We start from the raw sequence: 15,241 nt of genomic DNA, 5'->3' as shown, positions 1-15,241 counted from the left end.
AGAGAGAGAGAGAGAGAGAGAGAGAGAGAGAGAGAGAGAGAGAGAGAAAACCATGAACGTCGTCGTACGCTAATTGGTGGTGTGCGGTAATTTAGCTTGCAACCAAGAAAACCCTAATATTCGTTATAATTTTATTTGTATTTATGATGTTTATGAAGAGCACAAGACATGTTAACATGGCAAGAAAACAAAGAGTAGAATGTTCGTTACGCAAATTTTTTTTTGTTCTCCTCTCTTCTTCTTTTTTCGTTCTGTTTTATTCCATATAATAATTTTGTTCTAAAAGCCACCGCGTTCCGTATCTATTCGGTTCGCTCTCTTTTTGATACGATAACCTATTCTAAATACGACTTGTGCAATGTTACTAAAAGGCAACAATCAATTTTCTTTTGTAACGAAAAAAAAACACGCATCATTTTACGCGTATGAATTTTTATAAAATAAATTAAATAAATTCTATTAATAGAATTACATGCAATCAACGAAATACAAAACAATAATACAAATAAAGAGGAGGAAACGAACACGAAAAAAATACCCAAGAATATGAAAAAAAAAGAGCGTAGAAATTCAATCGAATCGCGAAAAAGTGCAACGGGAACACAAAGTCTAACAATTAAGCGAATTATTTAATAGTTAATATAGAAAAAAAAATATATAAAACTACATACGTATAAAGTGTAGTATATTAATTAGGAGAGAAGCCAGATCACCGCACCGCAAGAATATTGAATGTGAATAGGATGGTGTGTTGTTGTAGTTGTTGTTGTTGTTGTTGTTCTTCTTCTTTCACATCGGTAGAAATGGGGCTCAATTTGATCGAAACAACTTTGCCATCTAAATGCGGTTGCATTCCAAAGAAGCGACTTGATTAATAATAATTGTTATCAAAAGAAACTCCCTTCAAATTAGAAGAATAATTCTATTCTTGAGGGGAAAAGAGCCGGTGATTTTATTCACAAACAAATCTAACGGTGAGTCGTATTGCTAATGTTCAACAATCACATACATACACGCACACGCAACAAATTGCATTGACATAGGCCAATTTAGTAATTAGATTTTTAAACGTTTCAATTGAAGAGATTTCAGTGAGAAAAATAGACGTATTGTGTTTCGTTCTCTAATTTAACCCAAAATATGGCAGCCGTTCGGTGCTCTGCCGCTCATCATCATCATTGAGTGTATGGAAGAATTTTTTTGACGAAAGCATGTTGTATGTTGCAACACATTTATTTGTTCTATATAATCACACGAGTACACTCTCCAGAGAAATGTGTATGAAATTGGTGTGTTTGTATTTTCCAGTGTTTTAGTATATTACCGATTTCTCTGTAACATATATCCACAATTACAAACGCACAAACTCATAATATGCGTTTTTTTTTTTTTTTTATATTCATATTATATGCACCTATCCAATGCGAGTGTTGTTGTTTTTTTCTCTCGACTTTTTTTTAAGCCTTGTTTGTGAAATAATTGCCGGCTATTTTAATTTCGAGAACGAACGAAGCGGTGGTGGAGAGAGCAAGTGCATGCATACGCTATGTGCATGATAAAAGAGAAAAAAAAGCATAAGGCAGCAGCAGCAGAGAGAGACAGATAGAGAAAGAGAGAAAAAAAAACCATGTGGAAAAACGTTCAAATTGGCAATGTAAAAGAGTATTGAAAATAAAATAAGCGACCGCAGAGCCCGATCTGCAGCGAAATCTAACGTGCATTTAAATATTCTACATGAAACGAACGTGTTCCGTATCACACACAGAGTTTTCTAATTTACATTTTGCATACGGAAAACGGGGAGAAAACCGTAGAGCAAGAACGAGAGCGAGGTAGAATGTGAGAAGAGAGAGAGAGAACGAGAAACAGCGTACACAGCCACATAGCATTGGCCCAAAGTTTTGATATATTACGCAATCCATTGAAAGAGCGATGAACAAAAGCGCAAATCTGTGAATGTACGCATTTATTTCCAGATGAAGGTAATCGAATACAACGATAGGCAGTGATGCAAACAATAGCTGAAATGGGTATGAAGAGTGAGAGGGAGTAGGAGAGCGGAATAAAAAAAAAACAGAGAGAATGAGCGAAAAAAATGGGTAAATTTGCTGATACGTCAATAATAACTGTTCTATCTTTCATTGATAGTCAAAATGAATTGCTGATGATATTCCCCACTGACAGCCAATCAAATGGAATGCGTGCGCTTTGTTGTTTCGATGACGGCAAGTGGCAAACAAATTCGGCCAATGAGTGTCCAGCATCTGATATATTGAGGGCATATTTTGTTGTTCCGTTCGGTTGCAATGATGCTCGATATATATCCATTTGACTCATAATTCCCCCCACATTGTTCGCTTTTCTTTTCACTCTAATTCAATTTTTCAATGCAATTATACGGAAATTCCATTAAATATATATATATATATATATTCCATACGTATGTACGGTGTATTTGCTGAAGGGATGAAGCGATTTTATTATGAATTTGTTTGATGGAACAAAAAAAAATTCTGGCTGCGAAGTGCACACAAACGCACGTACTTCAATGCTCATTATATTGCCAGTGATATTTCCTCACAATTAATGAAAATAAATGAAAAAAAAACTCCACTTAAATATGCAAATGCAATGAAAAACTACAATATGTTTAACACATACGTTGCATAAAATGAATGCTTTCGGTGCAATTGAAAAATATTTGGAATAGTGCAAACATGCGTATACATTTTCATGATAATTAGCTCACTTGCTCAATGTAGTGATTCGGCGGCGTTATTATCGCGCAAACTATTTAAGGGTATCTGCTCTTTGTGTGTGTGTGTGTGTCTTGTGCGGTTTTTTTTGTGTGCTTATGCGAGCGATTGCAATTTGGAAAATTTCGAATTTTACATAATAATGGTGCCGACAACTTAATCTGCATCTCACAACGCGACTTCGATGTTACCAAATGCCGCGAATCATATTCTTTGGTGCGCGCGCGATTTTTTTTTCTTCTTCGCTACTCTTCACACTTGCTCATAGTAAAATAATTGTTTATGATCTCTTATCCGTTGCAAGGTTGTTTTTACGTTTGATGTGCAATTAAAAGCATTTCAGCATTTCAAATATTCTCTGCTTCAATGTTTCGTTTAGCAACGAAGAGAAGAAAAAAAACATACACACACCGAAGACTAACAGAATAGCACGGCGTTTAAATATTTATGAACGCATTGAAAGTATAAACAATAATCTTAAACAGATGCTAATAAATGTTGAGCATCAGTGTCATTCTCTGACTAACTTCCGACCGATCCGGCGCACCTGAATGCAGAACAGAAATTTTTCGCACAGCTAGAGGTGCATCTACCTGTTCGTAATTATTATTGGTAGCGATTTGCTTTTTATGATTTCGCTTGTTTCTCCCTCTCTATCTTTCTTCTGCTCGCGCCTTGGAATTGGTTCAGCATAATACATGATATTATTTCAGTTTTATAGGCTTTCATCTAATTGATTGCCGCATTACGACTTTTAAATAGTGAGTTTTGTTTGCATGGTGTTTGTGTACCATCAGTTCTTTTCTCTATTTTCTTTTTTTTCGAGAGTGTGCAGCTTCCTCAGTGTGTCTTTCGTGTGAAACGACGTTGTCGACGCAAATGTGAACAAACTTTTCTGATCTCAATTATGCTTCAGTTGCGCCACCAAAGCTTTCAGCCATAATCGTTGTGGCCAATATCATGTGTGCAGATGTCATTGGCAAAGAACTCGAACCGACTCGAACCGTCGTATACAGTTCATTTCCAAACACACGTATTCGATTGAGGAAAAACACTACACGTATGTAAAATTGGCGGAGCGACATCGCCTCGCTCGTCTCTAAATGGATGGAAGGGAAGTGAAAAAAAAAACAGAATAACGAACATAATGACCATTTATTCAAATTAAACAGAAGCACAAAGTCGTCTTCGGTTTTAGTTAATTGTTTACAATCTGCACTATTTCATTTCGTTGATGGCGATCGCGCGACTTTTCATTCTGTCGAACAGGTATTTCATATTACGTTTTCTTTTAGCCTCGTCTCTTCCACTGCGTATTGGTTGGATTGGCGATAACTTGTAATTTTCCAAATTGAAATGTTAGTTTCTACATTCGAACTGAATATAAGTGCACATGGGTATGTGTGTGTGTGTATGCCCTGGCATGGCTCTGATATTTTCCCATTTAAATGGCACAACATACAGAGAGATTCTGTAGCCAGACTCTTGAAAAAAAAATACATATCTATTTGTTCATAGTCGAAGCGCACATTTTCTTTTCTATTGGTGCTCGTGTGCAGTGTGCACTTCTTGCGTATTCCATTCGTATTTGCAATTTTGCGCAATGTTTTTTTCTCAGCTTCGCTCGAGTTTTTTTTTCTTCTCATTCTCTTCTCATTTGCCCTGTAATTTTTCTTCTGGGGATTTTATTTCCGCAGAAATAGCAGCGCAATTGGTTCCAAGTGCCAGAACGTACGGTGGCCGGGTTGCTAATTGTGAGATATTTTCACGTATATTACACGTATATTAAAATGATGGTTTAAGCCTTAAGGAGCACGTCTTAATATTGTTTAAATGGGAGGAACATACAAGCACGGTGTACGCACGAATGGTCAACCGCGAAACGTTCAAACGCTGAATAAAGTCACGGAGTCACACAGAGAGTGCAATTGTCATAGTGATCGAGCGAATCGTTTAACGTTTAAAACGAAAGAGCCACTGGCCTGCACTCTTTTGGTCAGCGTCAGCTATTTTCTGCAATAATTATTTCGTATGTAAGTGTTTCTCTTTATTATTTTTATTCTTTGTGTGGTTTTTTTTTCTTCTTCTTTCATTCTATCTTCCTCTCTCTCCCTCCCTCCATTTCTGCCGTTCTCTCTCGTTCGCTCTCTCAATTTGACAATAATAACATTTTGACTTGTACATATTGTACGCGTTTCACATACATTTTTGCGAGCATTTTGTACAAATACACCTGCTTAACAAACATCACCAATAATAATGCGATCACTCAACCCGAAAAAGGTACAAAATTTATTTTTTTTTGTTCTGCTTGAAGCCGCAACAAAGTCACAAACTACGCATAAAAAGGCAACAAAATAGCACATCTGAACGCATAAATAAAACAACGCCACCGCACTAGAGAAGGAATTATACAAACACACACACACAAAATGGCATACACATATACACACGCGCTCGCGCACACGCGGGAGAGAAGAGAAACGAATTCAATACACATCGGTGTTGCAAATTGCAACCCCATTTTTAGCACACATTTTATGAAACACCAAACAGAACGAAAAAAAAACCGAGTGTCCAAGGAATAACAATTTAAAATTTGGCTAAGGTTAGTTACAACGTGCTCATGCACTTATTTAGCTCGTTGTGTCCTTCCTTATGCATACATTTTGTGAATGTTATGTTCGAAAAACAATGGCTTTGAATGAGTAGCACTGTACTCGCGAATGTTTCATGAAGAAAAAAAAACACAGAGAGAGAGAGAGAGAAACATTCAACACGCGATCGTTATCTCGACAAACTAATGTAATTATGGTCGATATTATAGTCATTTAGAGAAAGAGAGAGAGAGAAAGGAGACTAAAGAGCAAACAGAACATAGCGAAAAACAAAGGAACATAACCATCTTTGGCTACAAATGTATAAACGATCACAAAACAGCAACAGCGAAACAAAATGAAATGAAATGAAAAGAAAAACCCCTGGCTAATTATTCAAGCGAGTGAGAATATTTTCGAGCATTTTTTCGCGTTGTTTTTGTTTAGCCCATACGTGTCCGTTTTGATATCGAGAGCCTGCCTTCCACTCATCATAAACGAAAAAAAAAGTATTGAAGGGCAATAAATGTATCGTGTGAATTGGCTGTTATTAAAGACATCAACTGTTGTTTCTGTTGTATGTGTGTGTGCTGCTGTTGTTGTTGTTGTTGTTTTTTCTTCTATAAATAAATAATAATAACAAATAATGGAATCATATTCGACGCCGGCCAATGAAATAAAAATGACATGAATTATAAAACGTGCATGTTACATTCCAAACTATACTTAAATTGCCGAAGTTGATCGGCAATTGCAACAAAAATAACTGAAATATGTTCACATCAACGAAGTGGCAGAAAGCGAACGAAAACAAAACGAGCACAATCTTAGGTTGAACAAACCGCTAAACAACGACAACAATGACAATTACTCTTAAAATCATCAAAGCAATTTAAGACGAAAAAAAAGCACATAGTAAAACAATTTCAGCTTATTTTGTAGTCTTTTGTGTGCTGAAATCAAATTGTTGTGCTGGTGCATTTGTTTCGCGTGTGTGTGTGTGTGTGTGTGTGTGTGTGTGTGTGAGAGTCTACATTTGTGCTTGAATCATTTTTCTGTTGTTCATTTCTAGAGCAATTGAGAAAAGAGTTTTCTGCACATTTCCCATCAACCGACCGAGTGGAAAGCCGATTGCTGTTGAGGACAACGAAAATTGGCGTTTTTTTTTTCAAATGGGATGAGAAAAAAAACAGCGCACTGTTCCGGCCAACATCAATTATTCTCACTTGTGCAATACTACGTACGTATGCGATTGCCATCCAAAAGTTGCAAGGAGAGAAGCGGATCATTAAAATATCGAATAATGAAGTAGATACATATTACATACATGCTAGTTTGAGGTAAGAAAATTGAAGTTGTGAAAAGTGACGAACAGCATCTGCCGAGTGAGATAGCCACACACACAGTAACGTCATTTATTGCCAGCCACAACCAGTAAGAAGCGAAAAAAAATGAAGAAAAAAAATATATAGAAAAAAAAACCTACGACAAAAACAACGAAAAAGAGAAATAAAAAAAAAATTACACAGCAAAAAGATGGATAGAAAACCGACATTGTATAAAAGGTAAAACAGAAAATAACAAAAGGAAAAATAAATTTGTTGAAAAGAAGACAAAATGACGGGAGAATGGCGAAAAACGCCGTTGAAAAAGGCGAACGAATGCACATCCAGCAATCGAAAATAGCAGCAACAATAAAAAAAACACGATATTAAAATATGTTGTTATACAAGAAGCGACAATGGCAGCAAATAGCAGAAGCTGTGTAGATGCCAACAGCCGGCATAAGTAACAACAACAAATGTGTGTTGTCCTCGGGCATCGCGCATTTCTATATAAATATTTGTAAACCAAAATACGCGCGCGGATCCATCGACAGAATGTACCTGTACCGTCGTCGCTCCACACACACACACACACACTCACACAACTAGTCAGCTAGAATTGGTCTTTCGATATTGCTATATTATACCTTATAGATAACGACTCCAATTTTGTGTTGCCATTAAAATGTGCAATGGCAAAAATGATCAACACGAAAAAGCGAAATAGTTGAAGCACACACGGAGCAACAACGGCAAAGGCAGAAAAAAACAGAAAGAAGAAGAGTATCGCTGAAGATTATGTGATATTGATGTTGATGATGAAGAAACCAAATAGAAAAGACCGAGCTGCTGCGTTGATAATAATATATGCCTGCTGCACATTTAATTCAGCTAGTAATCGCCGGAGCGATTGAGCGAAAGATGAAGACACGGCTTCTTATATATTTTTTTTATGGTGCTTATGCTGTGTGTATGGCTGTGATCAGATGCCAGTTTGCCAATAGGTGCAACACATAATCGAACAATTTAAATGCAGTTCTTTGCCAAATGCCAACGAAACCTCGCACTCATTCACTCTGGGGTGAATGGTTCGCGTTCGCGCGCGTACAAACACACATGCTCTGTCTTCTGGTATACACATAGAAGCTAAGTACGTTCAAAGCATTCACAACTTAAACGATTTGTGTCAACTTTTGTCGGTACGAAATTTGCAACATCCGGCCGATTGAAGATCATGAAACTGATGGCGAAATGGAAACAGCAACAACAGCTACGACACATCATAGACTGCCCTCGTTTATTCAGACGATGAACGGCCGTTCTGATGCTGATGCTGCTGATGCTCTTGACGCTCTTGATGTGCTGTCTGTTTTTCTTCACTTTTCGGTGTTTGTCGGTCGCTTTTGTGTGCGTGCTCGCGACTGAGCGGATAAACGAGTGTGTTTGCAGTAGAATTTTTCAGCTCCCATTTGTACTGGATATATTACTCTTTGATTTTATTATCATAATAGTATAATCGCAGGACGCGCGTGTATACAATTTTCAGACCGATTTTCGTTCCAATTGATTTTCTATTCGACAGTAGCTGAGGATGAGTGTTATGAGGCTGTAGAACATGAATGTTGTGGCGTCATCGAACACCATAGGAAGAAAAAAAGAATGCAAAATGCGTCGATGGCAAAAAGAAAATGAAACGAGGCAGATGCCTCGTCCATCGGCAAGTCAATCTACCATCAATAAAGCGAACGACAATGGGCAAATGCTGCCACATACACACACTGTGCGACTACACTAAAAAAAATAATGGGTTAAGGCAGGTCGGCTTAATTTTTGCGCACATTTAGACGAAGCAGAGCGTCGACGAGATCGAAATATAGTGACGTGAGTGAGTGAATCGATCATTCATAGATTCATTGAGCCATCTGAATGGTGATGGAAGGCCCCAGTTCATTTTCATTTTTGAGCATGTTTCTCTTCTTAGCCTTCATTTGCTGCGTACCAAAGTCTTAATTATTTATAATGAGATAGTAAAAAGGAAATGAACGATAGGCAAAGGCATGTTCGGGCGCACTGATGCTGTTGTTACTGACTGTTAATGTCTTGATGGATGCGGCGAATTAATGTATAATCTGTGGTGCACTTGATATCAATCGCTTTTAACGTTAATTTTTTTTATTTTGAGCCCATTTGAGAGAAGACACAACGCGCAACAGCGAAACATTTTGCATGAAATTATGCAAACGAAATAAATTCATGTAAATGTAGCCAGAGTGCGGCAATTTAGTGCACACATGTAATTTAGCATGGGCAACTCAGAAGACAAAGTCAGTCACTTTTTCTCTGCTCCTCTCTCTCTCTCTCTCGCTTACTCACTTCATCTTGACAATAATTATATAGCATCTCGGACTTTTCTTAATTCCGCTTTTTTTTTTCTAGCGTTGAATTTTAATTTAATGTGCGCAGATATCCGTCATCTTTTCGATTTACAATTTTTGTCTTTCTTTTTCTAAGCCTCCGTATAAAGTGTGTGCATCGAGCACATATCTGTAATTTCTAGCTCTTTTTAGACTGCTTTTTCTTTCCGATCTGATTTTTTTTTCTCTATCTCTCTCCCTGTGTCTATTTTAATTGCATCATAAAAAAATGCCATAACAAAATTATCGGTCATAATTACAAAGGCGATGCAGAGCCGTGGCCATGCACGAACAAAAGGAGTGGTGTCCATTGAATATTCATTTCGTCAGTAATTCTATATGCAAGGCTCAAAACCAAGATTCGATTCTCCTTCGAGGTAATTTTAACAAGAACTAGAAACGACCACTGTTGTTTTAATTCGTTATTCATATTTTTCTGCTTTTAGTTTCAATAATTGCAAGCAACTGCAAGAAACCTGAGTACGTAATGATACATAGTTGACATTTGTTTCATCTTCTGCTTTAATCGTGATGCGAGGCTCCGAATATAATGTTATTTACAGGCAACCATTTCCATTCGTTTGGTTTTTGGCTTTGGTTGGCTCTTTGTTTAACTCATTTAATCATTACAGCAAACATGGAAATTGAGAGTGACCTAACACGATTTCGAGGATAAAAATCAATTGAAATGTGAATATTGTGAAATATATTGTATTTGATTCAAGTTTAATTTGTCATTAGCCACAATTCAAGAATGTTGCAAATGAATTAAAAATCTGGAATCAAAAAATCTTCTGATTCGATTCAAAAACGGTCTTTCTGAAGAATCACATTCAGAACACTGCTTTCAAATCGGAACAGGCCCAAATTGAGATCTATCTTATGTTTTGAGATCGAGTTAAGTTGATGCATCTTTCGCATGTGCTTCATTTTTTTTTCGAATCCTGTTTTCAAAAGCGCAATGACACCTCTTGGGCAAAAAAAGAGGTAGAATTTTTTTTTAGTTCAATAGCATTCAAAACCTTGTTCGTTAAATCATTTGGATATTGAATTCATTTTTCTGTACTTTGCTAACTGCATCCAACCGCAATGCAAATGCAAAGATCAACGAAAAAAAACATGACATAGCAACATACACACACAACGTGCGCGCACGGATCACAATTTTACAGCGCAGTTGCAATGCGCATCAACTTTCTGTTGTGGTTTTTGTCTTCATTCGCCTTCATCGAGTTCGTTCCAGCGTATAGATTTTCTTTTTTTTTTGTTATTCCGATTGAATGAATGACAGCCCATCATTTTATTCTAGCCTATATTATTATTGTTGTAGTAGTGTTCAGTTCAGTTGTGTTTTTCTTTGGATCTATATTTTCATTGTTTTCGTATTATTTTTGTTTGTTTGTTAGCGAATTCGCTAATCAGAGTGTGTTTCGTTTGGGCATAACTTGTTAAGTTTCTTCTTCGATGGCAGTGCTGTCTCTGGTCGATTGGAATTTGTTCTTCTCGAATGTGCAATGTCACAATGATATTTTTTACATAAAACCACACAAGAATTGAACCCGTGAAACTGACTAAAAAAATACTTTTTTTTCCTACTTCTATTTCTTCTTCTCCACCTCTACTTTTTGTATCTTCTCCGATTGCAGTTACGAATGACCGATTAGCTCTTTAATCCTGTCATTTGCCTTCATATTTTGTTGTTGTTGTTGTATTGCGTTCGTTATACATTCTAGATACAGATCGATATGCATGATTTTAATCGCGTCTTGTTTCTATTCCGCTGTCCATTACTTCTTCTATTTTTGACACTTTTTTCCGTATTTATCCCACACGATTATCATTCAATGCAGAAACGAAATGGTTCAGTGGTTTCTGAAGTATATAAATAAAATGATCGAATGTAATATGAATTTGCAGATAGTTCATTGTTTTATACAAGAATTTCTAGGTTGATAACATATTTTATCCAATAAAACGTATGCTTTCCGTTTAATGAAGCTAATGAGTTCCATAAATTTTCAAATTATATTCTTTTCGATGGTTCACTATCACCTATAACAACGCCATACTTTCAATAATTTTATAAAACCCACCGTTGTTCCTATGCAAGTATATAATCGTCATTATGTAGTCTAAAAATCAGCCGTTTCAAATGATTGCAAGACCATGACCATCGTTGAAAACGGTGCTGGATCCTTGTCCGTACATTGTGTTTTTTTTAAAGCACCGGTCTTTTTGCCCACTTAACGCTATTCAAATATTTATGGATTTCAAACGGCGTTTGATCTTAAAAAAAGAGAGAATATAACAGCAACGTGCAATGTTCTGCACGAGCGAGACACGCTTGTGAATTTGAGCACGAATTAATTAGTATCCAGACGCAAATAAATTGGAACCAATTTTCGTCCGATATAATTTTTCACTTTTTTTTTGCTGCGCCTGTGTTCCCGTTTTCTTTGAATCTATCTTGTGTTTACTCGTCTCCAGTGTCCCCTCTTTTCATATAGCAATGTGTTTGTATGTGTGTTTGTGTGCGCCGCCTTTTTTGTCAAATGAATTTTTATGGAAAATATAAAAAACATGTCCATTTTTCTCATGTTGTAAATTTATCTTCAGGGAATGTGTGCATTGTGCGGCGATTATTTTGATTGAAGGAATAAAAAATGAGTTCATACACATGAGGCTACAAATAAAAGATGACAAGAGCCCATTGCATTGGTCATAAAAATTGCTGATTCACTTTTCATGTAGTTTTGTTTTTGTTGTTGTTTTTTGTTCGTTGCAAGTCGGTTTTTGTGTGAGTCTCGGGCTGCTCTTTGTGCTTAGCAGCTCTTATCATATGCGAGTATGTTTGCAAACGAATGGGATGCACTGAACATATGTATATGCACTCGAAAAGACCGTGTCGGTGTTTCATGTCACTCATTCGGCTAAGGAAGTAAATTAATTGCCGTTCCTCTGCATTGTTCCAAATATTTTGAATAGAATCACGTCATGATGTGCCCATGCTTCGCACATTGCCGATTGACATAACGCAAACTCACTTGAGTGGGTCATAAAAACTATAAAATCGTCGGTTGTACATTCTCTGTGTGCTGTGTGCTGTGTGATTTAAAGAGGTAGAATATTTCCAATCACAATCGACATTAAAAAAAAACACTGTCTGTATGTGTGGGTCTTTTTTCTTCTCGTTCTCAAAAGGAAACCATTGGCTCTTACGTACACTTCAAAAATGGGAATTATACGCTTCGTACCAAATACGCAACAACACTTCTGTCGAATTCTTAAGAAAGAAGTCGGATAAGTAATTTGTTACTAAAGTTTGTAGTTTGGTAAATATAAGCTTCGTTCGAAAGATTCGTTATTGGCATTGGTTACCATAAAATTTGTGGTTGAAGGTTGAACAACAACAACAACAACATATACGAAAATATAAAGAAATATAAATGAAGATGAAAGAAACAAAAAAATAAATAATTTCACCAGAATTTCATGGCGTTCTCAGGCGCTGCTGCCATGGCACAACCGAAACGAAAATGAAGTGAGCCAAGTGCGAACGAACACACCAACATTCGCGCTAAATTGGTCGATGCAGCGAAGAAACAGAGAGAAAGAGAATATATATATGCAAGAAAACGATTCATCTGAGTGTTGAATTGAAAGCAAAATAAAAACTAAGCAAGAAAAATATTCGTGCTATTTTCTTATATTTCTTGTGTTTTCGTTGGTCTATGCATCTGCCAACGGAAATGGTGAAGCTGATCGTATAATAAATAACGAAAATTATAGATGCAGCAAGTATATTAGATAAAAAATAAAAAGAAGAACGAAATGATAATAATAATAATTTCACACATAAATGTATATAATACGCATATGAACGGAGGCAGAAAAGCCGCAACGTTAATTTAGAGGTAAAAAAAAGGGAAAAGCAACAAATATTTCGTGTAATAATTCTCGGACAATTGTGATGATATTGTGAAGAAGATATAGTATCGAAGTCCGAGCTAGAGTAAAGTGAACAAAGTGTGGCTTAAGGAAGAAACAAAAAAACACATCGCGGCCAAAAGAGAGTGCGCGCATGTAAAATAACGAAATAATCTCATGCACACTATAAATACGTGCAGCGCAGTTACGTTCGGTTATAAAAAACGTGTCTCGAATTCGGGCAATATAAATGAGGCAGGTGTTACTCGCTGAGTGATGTTGCTGTTCATTTCCCTCTCTTTCTCTCTCTCTCTCTCTCTTTCTGTCGCTCTGTCTCTTTTTCTCTTTCTTTTCCGTTGCGAGACCATTCAAAATAGTAAAAACGTTGATAGGTGAATTTTCAGCCTAAAGGTGTAAAATAGATTCCGATTCGATGCCGTCGAAGCACTTACATTGCGGCAAAACTGGAGGGAGAACAAAAAAAAAACTGGTAACGTTTCCGATTTCAAAATAAGCCACAGAATTGCATTTCCACCATTCGGCCAATTGCGTTCAGTGTTTCAATGAACTTTTGTTGCATGGACTTTTTATCGACTCTTCCGCATAAATCAGTTCAATTTCTTATCACCTTCAAAAGAGAATACACGATTGGGCTGTAGGTAGTCGCGTGTGTGTTTGTGTGTATGTTGGTTGCCAATTTTTTTTTTGCGATTCTTGATTACCGATTCGTGTTTTAGGCTCTTTAGTTCACAACATCTGCACAGCATTTGAATCACTAAAGTGCATATTATCCGAGCAATTAATTTAGTGCGTGTTAAAAATGTAATTACAAATTGTTGGTTTTGCTTGAATTCTGCACTGGAAGTAGTGCACATGCATATTTCATAGGTTTTCGCATTGAATTTTATGGGACGCACAATGTAAGATCAATTGTTATTGCTCTGTTCATACTGTTCATTATGTAAGCAGCATTGGGCTCATTTATTGTTGTAACATACACGTATAAGGAATCCAAATTTAATCGCACGTATTGCATTCGTATCAAATTCAAGAAGTGCATTTGGAAAATGTGCGTTTGTAAGTGAGAGAGAGCGAGAGAGAGCGAGCGAGATAGCACAGCATTCACATATGCATTTACACACAGACGCACACCATCGTCGTGCTACATTTGCACACCATACACGCATATTTGTATCGGATGTTATGTATTGTGTATTTTTGGCACATTAAATATATATAGTGTACACTTATTCGTGCCAAGAAAATAGCTGGAAAACCTGAATTCAACCCTGAACCGGAGCGTAAAAGAAAAAGCACCAAGAACGTATGCTGCTGTCGCATTTTCCGATTTGAAATTAGAAGCGTTGTTACATTTGGTTCGTACGGCGTTGGCATTTATCCTCTTTCGCAACATCACCACCTCTAACCACCTTCATCGAAACGACATTCTCCTTCACAAACGACAACAATACCATCAAATTTTCCATTTTATTTGCTAAAATCAATATCTGACACCGATTGTGTAATTGTTATTGCGATTAATATATAAAATCTAACGCAAAAGCGGTGTTTCGAACGTTGTATAGGATTTAAGAAAACTCTTTCTTTTCCTCGTATGTTTCACATTATTTTAACAAAAAAATATTTGTATTGATTGGCTACTTTCTGGAAACGCCTTTTCGTTCGCGTGAAAATGGAAACAATTCTTTCGATTCTATAACATTCAAACGCTTTAAATTTATTCATGATTAAGAGAAAATCGTATTATTAGTCAGTTTTACTCATGCAACTCCTTCAAAATTAATGATAAAACAAAAGAAAAGGGTTCATTAGTTGGGAGTGATGTAAACATTTTCATTTGGCGTTACATCGAAATTAGAATATTTGATCCTTTTGTACTATCATTTTATGCGTAAAGTATATATGCGTTTTATGCACAAATACATTGCATTTTATCAGCACCCGCATACACATAAATAGCCACAAATACATACAATCACAGCCATGATCGTTTGATTTGTTTCACAGTTTCTCCTCATTATATAAATATGTGTGTTGCATTGCAGTAGAAACTGTTTTAATGAAGGAAGTTTTACGATTTACCTGATTTATGTAACTTTTTTTTTCACTTGCCTACTTCGTAGTTTGTATGTGTGTATGCAAGTGCCGTGAGTACTCTCTCTCTCTCTCTCTCTCTCTCTCTCTCTCTCTCTCTCTCTCTC

The sequence above is a fragment of the Sitodiplosis mosellana genome, unplaced genomic scaffold (assembly GCF_009176505.1).
Source record: "Sitodiplosis mosellana isolate CC-2019 unplaced genomic scaffold, AAFC_SMos_1.0 Smas_scaffold_6226, whole genome shotgun sequence".
Lineage (NCBI taxonomy): Eukaryota > Metazoa > Arthropoda > Insecta > Diptera > Cecidomyiidae > Sitodiplosis > Sitodiplosis mosellana.
The sequence above is the reverse complement of the archived record's forward strand: the minus strand, read 5'-3'. Positions refer to the sequence as shown.